We start from the raw sequence: 9,006 nt of genomic DNA, 5'->3' as shown, positions 1-9,006 counted from the left end.
ATATGTGTTAGTCGACTGCTTATGTTATCCATAAAGTTTCCAGACAACAGTAGGCAATTAGTAGTTAAGTTTTGGGGAGTCAAAAGTTATATGTGGGTTTTTGACTACATGAGTGTCAGTGCTCCTGACCCCCATGTTGTTTAAGGGTCAGCTGCCCTTACTTTTTTGAGCCACACCTGCATCATCTATTAAAATAGAGAAATAATAGTCTAGACTGAATAGAGTTGTTGGAAAAATGAAATGAAATAACATGTGTAACACATGTCTGTCACATAACAAGTTCTCCATAAACATTAGCTATTCTGCTATTAATAATCACTGTTACAACTATGAGTTCTAATTCTAGGCCTGCTGAAACCTATTAAAATATGGCATGACTGCCTTAACTGGGATACTATTTCTATTGTCACATACTTGGGAATCTTATTGGATATTTATATACATCATTTTATCAGTTCTTTATACACATTGATCACATTGATCATTTGGCCACAGAGCAGTTGTACAAGTAGATTATTTAGTAACCTATCAATTCAATCAAAATAACTTTCTGTATTACAATCAGTGATGGGGGAGGAAATCCTCCAAGCACCTCACTTGAAGAGAAATATAGAAACCACATCCGGTGAAGAGTCCCCCTCTAGCCACTGCAAAACCCAAGTTGTCATCAATAACTTGACATTCTAGGGTAGGAATCAGGACAGGAGAGAGGTGATCTCTCCTTTTGACCTTGTGTATTCTGACCTCAGAAATAAGAGCTTGAGCTACAGAACTGGAATTGCCTTCTGGAATGGCCTGTCACAGTATTGTGTGATTTGGGGGACCCTCTTCATCTGGGGGAGAAGGGTGGTCTCAGCTTCCACCTCAGAAATTTCTGACCCTTAATATACCTTCACCCCACCTCTACTTAAAGGCTTAAAGCTCTAAGATTTTCCTATGAGGACAAAAAGAAAAGGAAATCTGAGCATTTGAAGAAATTCTTAAAAGTCGATGAGTGAGGTTTCCCTCACATATGCCATCTTCCCCTACCTCTCCTCTTGAAAACAATTAGTATTTTGCACCCTCAAGGTCAAGGTTAAACCCGGGTTGATAGTCATTTCCTTTCTGATCTTATTTGCCTTTTCCTGTTCTACTCATCAACTGCGTCTTCCAGAATCTCTGCAAAATAATTACCTCAACTTCAGGGGAAAGTTCGGATGTAAATACCCCCGCCCCCCTCCCCACGTCCACACATCGCCTTTCTTCTCTCTCCCTCTTAACATTTCCTTACGCTGTCAGCCAATAGAGGAGTTTAAACATTTAAATGCGGTATCTCAACTGCATTTAAAGAATTAACCCATTTTGCCCCTCACTGGTCTAAACCACAGGGTGCCAACCGGACGTTAATTGCTTTCATCTGGTGGGGTTCCAGACAGCTCCTCAGAAGCAAGGAGCGCACATTCCTGGCACCAATTGGCTAATTCAATTTACTTCAACGGCATTAGCCTCTGTCAGAATATTCATGAGCAGGGGAATGAGGACCCACGGCACAGGCAGGCAGCAGCCACTCCGGCTAGGGAAGGAGCGAGGGAGGGGAAGCGGACCGCGCACAGCGCTTGGGGGACGGTGACCGCGACCAGGGGGCTCTTCTCACTGGACTGACCGCGGCGGCCGCGGGAGGGCAGGACAGGGCATCGTCGGGGTTGGCGCACTTGGCAGTGCCCCCCAACTCCTGGCGATCGCACGGACACTTTGCGAAACATCCGAAGGCAGAAAAGCTGTGACACTTCTGACAGTGGGGGTAGGGGGGTGGGGGGCGGGGACAGCGCCGCGAGCAGGGGCGAAGAGACCCAGCGGGGCACCAGCCTCTCAGTGTGGGAGGCAGCGATGTGAGCAGGACGCCCGCCCTGGAGCAGTCAGGACCGAAGGTCTCCGGAGAGTCGCCAGCCTTGCCAGGTAACGCAGAGGGCTCGGGTCGGGCCCCGCTTCTGGGGCCCGGGACTCCGGGAGCGCAGAGCCAGCCCTCTGGGGCGAGAGCCCCGGGCGCTGCGCGCAGTCCCGCTCCGCGCTGCGCTCTCCCAGCAACTCCCTGCCGCCTTGGCGAGCCTACCGGCCACTCTGAGTTCGACTTCCTCGGACTTAGTGGGAAAAGGGGATGGAAAGGGGCTGCCGGGACTCGGGGAGCTGCTCTCTGGAAGCAGGGAAGCTGGGGCGCACCGGGGCAGGTGGAGGACGTGGCGCGCTGGGAGCGGGGACTGCGCACGCCTGGGGATGGTGACTGGGGATCCAGGACGCGGCTTGCGGGGGCGCTTGGCACCAGCTTCACCCTCACTGGTCCCGCGGGCAGCGGCGCCTCCCTCCGCCTGCAGAGGAGACAGGGTGGCCGCGTCCCTCGCACAGAGATGTGCGCCGGGAAGGGGACCAGAGAGCGAGGATCCGGGGAGGCGCAGGCACCTACGGGGCCGATCCCTGGTCCGCGCCTAGTGCCGCGCCCCCGCCTGAGCTCGGCAGTGGGAGGAGAATGTGGTAGGGACTCGCGTCCCCGCCACCTGCCGGACTTCGCCAACTCCCCGGATTTCCTGTCCTCGGGCCCTGACACTCCCAAGGAAAGCTCTGAATTGCGCGCGCGCTGTTTGGTTTTTGCTTGTTGTAGTTACCCTGGGGAAAGAGCCGGGGGCAAGGGGGTCAAATCGGGTGAAAGTTTCAGATATGCAAAGAAACGTTACCTAGGAGTCCCAACGTATCCTTAGCAATAGGAGAGACTGCAGCGGCCTTTGCCTAGCTATCCGCCTCTGGGGCGGCAGTGGGGGCTGAAATCTGGAGGGCAGCCCGGAGGCAGCGCCAGAACCTTGTTTTGTTTCTGCTGAGACCAGGCTGGAAGTGAGAGGGGCTAGCACCAGAGAATCGGGGAGTTGGTCCCCTGGTAGATTCGGAGTTTACTATGTTGTTGCTATTATTATTAATGCTCTTGTTATTGGCACGAGCACCAGGAACAATTTTGTTTTTTTTCTGATTGTTATAAATCGCCTGGAAACTGAACCTGCGGCCCTCTCCCCTCAAATGAAATGTCCCTGGACCTCCTCTAGTCTCTGATGTGTGTCTTTCCACCAAAGGAAATTGCCCAGTCAGAGTTGTGGTGCTGTCAGGGACTCAGCTAAGGAATTGGATCTACCCAAGAACAACAAAAAGTTGAAACTAGGATGTGTTTGAACCCATGCTATAGATCAGTATTATGTTCCTATCTGCTCAACTTCCTCAGCCGCCTCTGACTGGGGAACCCTGAAGGCACAGCCATCTTGAGCCCCATAGTTGACCCAGTGTTTCCCTTTCATTCATTTATACAACCTGGGAAAATCTTTTCCCTTTAGTGTTACCCCTGCAGTCTCGCTGGACATACTGAAAGGATTCAGGTTCTGACACTGGAGGAATCCACAAGGGCACCTGTGGTTGCCAGCTCTTGGCTTGACTCTGCTCAGATGTTGTCCAGGGTGTGGGCTTGGGCAGCTGATGAAGCAGAAAGCTGGGCGAGGGTGTGGGAGAATAGTATGGCAGAGTTAAGCTGAGTGCAGGAGATGAGGTCAAACATCCACGCTGGCCACATCCCTTCCTGCCAGAGAAAAAAGACGAATGAAGATCAGGAGGGAAGTATTATAAATTGGAACCAAGCTCTTAGAGTCTACTTAGGCTGTGAACCAAGCTCTCAGAGTCTACTTAGGCTGTGAACCAAGCTCTCAGCGTCTACTGAGGCTTTGGCCATTGACTTTGGCGTGACCTTTCTTTTCAGTGCTTCTGATTTTCGCTCTCTGCAGATACTCAAGTAACTGTGCCTTTCTAACAGGACAGTTGTCGTGAGATGATCTAATTTTGTATCCAAAAAAATGCTTTGAGCATCCTGGGAAAGGACAGTCTATAAAATATGCCATTTTAATGTTTTGTGAAAAGTTTGCTACACTGCAGGTTAAGGAGATACATTTTTAGCATGTGTGCCATGTGGCAGTGTAAAATTAAAATGGAAAAGGAAAGTACAAACATAAAAATGACTTAGCATTCTTGACATTCTTGTGCATACTTGTAGAAAAATTATCTTTCGTTTGGGGAGAGTTGCCGGGAAATTTAATCAGTGTTTATACTACTGAAACGCCCCCTTCTACCTTTCTGCCCTGTAAAATTTTATGACCCAGTTCTCACTGGAAAAGCGATGTGACTGTAGTAAGTGCTGAGGGCTGAGAGGAGAGACTGAGGTTGTTAGGGGAACTGTTACACAGGGTTTGGAGACTGGAATTGGAAGGAAGATGTCACTATCCTCAAAGAACAGAGCAATGTTCGTCAGAAGAAAGCAGCTGAGCAGCACAGGATAACAGATCTAACATTGCTTGTCCTCTGCTCTCAGATTCAGGAAGAGGACTCCATGAGACAGCCCAGAGGGCTAACCAAGGCATTTTTCCCTCCCCCGTTGGGTAAAAGCGCTGCCTCCTTCTAGACTTTGGATTGGTATTAACTTCTCTCTTCCTGTGTGTCATAGTGCAGTAGTCTTCTCTTACCATCTCCAAGAGACTCAGATGTACCCTATACCCTCTCAGACCCTTATACATTTGTAAATATCCCCCAAGTTCTGAAGCTTTTCAAAGACCTGCAGCTGTTGGTGGATTTAAGTAAATAGTTGGAAGTCGTCAAGAGAGCCACTGAAAAGTGGGTATGTTTTTCCCCTGGTGGAGAAGTTATTGAATGCCTTTTGAGGCAGAAAATTAGCAGTTCAGAAAAGCAGGAGGGAGTTCCTTGACTTCCCTCTATCCATAAACCAGTAGTTGTATTTTTCTTTCCCTCATAGTAGTGAGCACTGTTTGGCCAAGCATTTTTTACAATTTTGGACTTAAAATGGGGTTTTGCTGATGGTGTTCTATGGAGAAAGGAAAAACGTAAAGAGATACGGAAGGAAGAGCTGCAGTGGCGAGAACATAAATCAGCCAGAATATATGGGGGGTTGATGAGAATAGGTCTTTTCACCCTAAAAAAAAAATGTCCACTTTGGAAGAAAAAGAAGTCTGATTATTGGCATCCAGGGCTGAAACCAAGGCAGCTGATGCCGAGAGGAGCCAAAGGGCAGTTCTTCTTAGTTTAGAAACAGCAAGACAGCCTCTGCCAAAGATTGCTGTAAACACGGAATAAAGATTTCATTGTGGGCTGGTGTGACTAGAATAATTAGACAGTTAATTGTTGATTCTGATCTGGTGGTGCTGCAATCAGTAGTGCAGAGTGGCGAAAAGAAGAGCAAGAGAGAAACAGAAAAGTAACATTTATCACTTTTAGATTCATTTGTCGTACTTTGATGGTACTTTGGGAAATCCTCGTTATTTCCCCTTACCCCCAAAGGCATATCCCCAGAATACCAGAGAGCTAAGACTCAGGGCTGCCATTTTTATTCCCTCTATATTCCACTTTGGATATGGGGAAATTTTCTTGTCCTGTAAAAACAGCATATGAAGCTATAATAAAAATAAATGCATTACCTAATTCTAGTATTAAATATATTTTATTTATATGTAAACTCCATGTTAACTCAATCAACATATATGCAAATAGCACCAGATTTTTATGCTTCTCCAATACTTTTTTCTTGGACATATAAGACTTAGAAAGTAAATATTTCATTTTTGACATTTAATTATTGTCTATTGTGAAACAAATTGTTACAGTGATTAATCTTTCACATTTAATTGAAGAAACAACCTCCTCCATATTTTCATACTAATTTAGAGACCAAGAAAACATATTTTATGTAATAACGGTGGTTTTAAGTAACTGAGCATCTACAGGTTTTATATTCAGTAGACTGTGACTTATTGTTATTTACTACAAGAAGGCACTGTCATCAATTCCTTCTGAAATGACTACTGCAAATGAAGACATAAGTAAGGGACTATACACAGTATTAAGCACACGGTGTCTGGGGAGGGGTAAATGAAGAACCATGTGTTCATTAGGTTCAGCCCTCCCTGAATCCTGATATTGACATGGAATATAGAGCAAAGTTGTCATTAGTTGAATATAAAAAAGGAACATCTTTAAGTGTCAATGTTAAGTACAATTGTTCTGGAAATAAAAGCATTGTTATCATAAAAGCATTATACATTAGCATAAACATAATATGACTGTATAACATAAGGTCATACAATCTCATAAAGAGAAATACTTAGTTTATCCAAAATATTCTTGTCTGTTTGCTTAAGAGGTGCAACATTATCTTTACTAGCCTTTAGTTTATTTTATCCATCACAAATCAAAAGGGATTGCAAAAGCAGAATATTTACTGAAGTGTTTTGTTTTGTTTTGTTTTGTTTTTGAGACGGAGTCTCGCTCTGTCGCCCAGGCTGGAGTGCAGTGGCGCTCACTCCAAGCTCCGCCTCCTGGGTTCACGCCATTCTCCTGCCTCAGCCTCCCCAGTAGCTGGGCCTACAGGCGCCCGCCACCATGCCTGGCTAATTTTTTTTGTGTTTTTAATAGAGACAGGGTTTCAGTGTTAGCCAGGATGGTCTCGATCTCCTGACCTCGTGATCCGCCCGCCTCAACCCCCCAAAGTGCTGGGATTACAGGAGTGAGCCACCACGCCCGGCCTTACTTAAGTGTTAAATAGCATAAGTAGTACAAAATTATGAAACTAGCTCTCAGAAGACAAAATTTTGCTTTAAAAAATGCACTGTCTACAGCAATTAAAAATAGAAAATCATATTACCACATTAAGTTATTGCAACAACCTATTTTAAAGAGAATTTTATTCTTTTTTTATTTAATTGCTATCCATGGTTTGCTAACTAGTGATTCAGAATAATCTGCCAATCTCTTGCTAACCAGGACTCTCTAGTTAAGAATGTTCCTAATTACATATGGATTAACTTAATTTTAGAACCCTGAGAACATTCAATGCAAAACATTACTCAAGTGCAATGCAAAATAGAAATGATCCAATTCACCTCAAGGTATATGTAATTTTTTTTTTTAGATTAAGATATCATAAAAGAGAGGACATCTGGCCTACAAATATATCATTGAATAACCACTATAAAAGAGTAAAGGAAGCTATAAACTATTACATCCTTAAAACATAAAGTTTTAACAATATCACTCATCTCTTCTTCCTAAGCAGTAAGGGCTAGCATGTAAAGTACCATGCAAAAGTGCAAATGTCAGAAACATGCATAGCACTGCCTGATATGGGGGTATCTTTGCTATTTATAAGAATGTTTAACAATCTAATCACAAGTTTAGAGTGTATTCTGACTAATGCCATTACCTCCAAAGAGTAAAGCGGTATCTTGCATGGGAGCCCTCTCTTCTTCTTTATAGTTCTACATCTCCTAACTAGAATCTTGCTCACAATAGATTCTTTAAAAATATGTGTTGATTTGCTTTTTAATAAGGAATATAAAATTGAATCAATTGAATTTTCAAGTTAAATAAATTTGTAATATTTAATTAAATATTTAGTCAAATATCTGAATGGTCCTTGTTACTTTGAATTATTTCTTTAAATTGACAAGAATTGCCTGTGACCATTAGTAATAATTATTGGCAATATTCTGGTGTGGACATTAGGGAGGTGAGAAAGTAGGAAATCTTTAAGTTGAAGGGGTTTTTTTTCTAAGTTTTACCTAACTCTTAAATGTGTGTATGCATATATAAGCTGTTAAAATGTACAATATCTCTTTATAAAAAAAGTGGTACTATCACTGAATTTATTATTTACAAGTAGTAACAAACAGATTCTACTCTTTAAGTACTGAGTCTTTTTTATTTTACATTCAAGGGGTACATGTGCAAGTTTATTACACACACACATATATATGTGTGTGTATATCTGTATCATAAGGAGAGATTGGACTTCTAGTGTACTCATCACCCAAATAATGACCATTGTACCCCATAGATAATTTTTCAACCGTCGACTTCCTTCCAGCCTTCCCACTTTTGAAGGCCCCAGCGTCTATTCTTTCCATCCTTACGTTCATGTATTAAGTGCTGAGTCTTAGACCAAACATGACTAAATAACTGCATGTTCTCTGTTATATCAACTAATTAAAGGGTAACTAATAAGGTGATAATTTGATTCCATGTAATGGATACATTTGATGGTCACAGAAATTTCTTTGACATGTAGCCCCCAACACCCCAACACTCCAACCATACAACCGCAACTCTGTGTTCAACATCTGGCAGGAGAACAAAAACTTAACTCTTAAAATACTTCACATTGAAATTATTTGTGACTAATACCCTCCTACTTATCTGTTCCTGCACCTGGTTTATAACTAAAATAAGCTATGTTAACCTTCCACCCAAAATGAAAAACAGATGCGTGTTAGGAACTAAACTGTCTTTAGCTAAATCTTCAGCCTTTTTTTTTTTAAGGTCTGACCTTAGCTGAATGAACAAGGTAATCTAAGCATTTTCCCAGAGAACAGTACATAGTGTAATATGTTGGCATAATTGGGAGCTAGCAGTCAAAAGAAAACCAGGATATAATTAGCATGAAGATTCAATTACCACTTGTTCCCACAGAGGGTTGTTTACTAGGATTAGAGTTAAGGTTGTGGGCAAAATAGCATGGAAAGAGATACAGGATAGTTTTTTTTGTTGCTGTTCTTTAGCTGGTACCTTTGGACAGAACCAAATTTTGATTTCAACTTTCTCCCAATAATTTAAAAATACAGCTTACTAAATAGCAGCTTACATCAATTGTTGGGTAGAAATTTTAAGTGTACTCGTAAATATTATAGATATATTTATACAAATATTTGGACAAAACTATTAATACAAAATATTTTCTGAAGGAATACGTACATCTTTTATTATACTCACGATTGTTTCACTTGGTAAACTCAACGTCTTTGAACCCCTTACTAAGTCCTAATAAGGGATTAAATTGTACTGATTATAAATAATTGATTAACTTATAATTTGTTTTTAAGCCAACAGATGTAATTTCCTTTAGCAATTTAATTAAAAATTCGCTAAAGAAATTTCACTTAGAAG

The 9,006-nt window shown here is 42.5% G+C and overlaps 1 protein-coding gene across 2 annotated transcripts in view; it reads left to right on the top strand.

Moving 5' to 3' along the window:
- Positions 1-1,689: 1,689 nt before the first annotated feature.
- Positions 1,690-9,006, top strand: part of CDH20 (cadherin 20, type 2) — a 221,817-nt gene continuing 214,500 nt past the window's right edge. The window contains exon 1 of one of the 2 annotated variants that reach the window (XM_011964389.1): positions 1,690-1,935. The gene's annotated coding sequence lies outside the window, so the exon portion shown is untranslated. Of the gene's footprint in view, positions 1,936-2,380; positions 2,506-9,006 lie in introns of those variants that run through there. The other variant, XM_011964390.1, reaches the window with a different exon arrangement.

This window comes from Mandrillus leucophaeus, unplaced genomic scaffold, assembly GCF_000951045.1.
Source record: "Mandrillus leucophaeus isolate KB7577 unplaced genomic scaffold, Mleu.le_1.0 Scaffold699, whole genome shotgun sequence".
In the NCBI taxonomy this organism is placed as follows: Eukaryota; Metazoa; Chordata; class Mammalia; order Primates; family Cercopithecidae; genus Mandrillus; species Mandrillus leucophaeus.
Note: the sequence above shows the minus strand (reverse complement) of the source record. Positions and strands in the feature narration are given on the sequence as shown.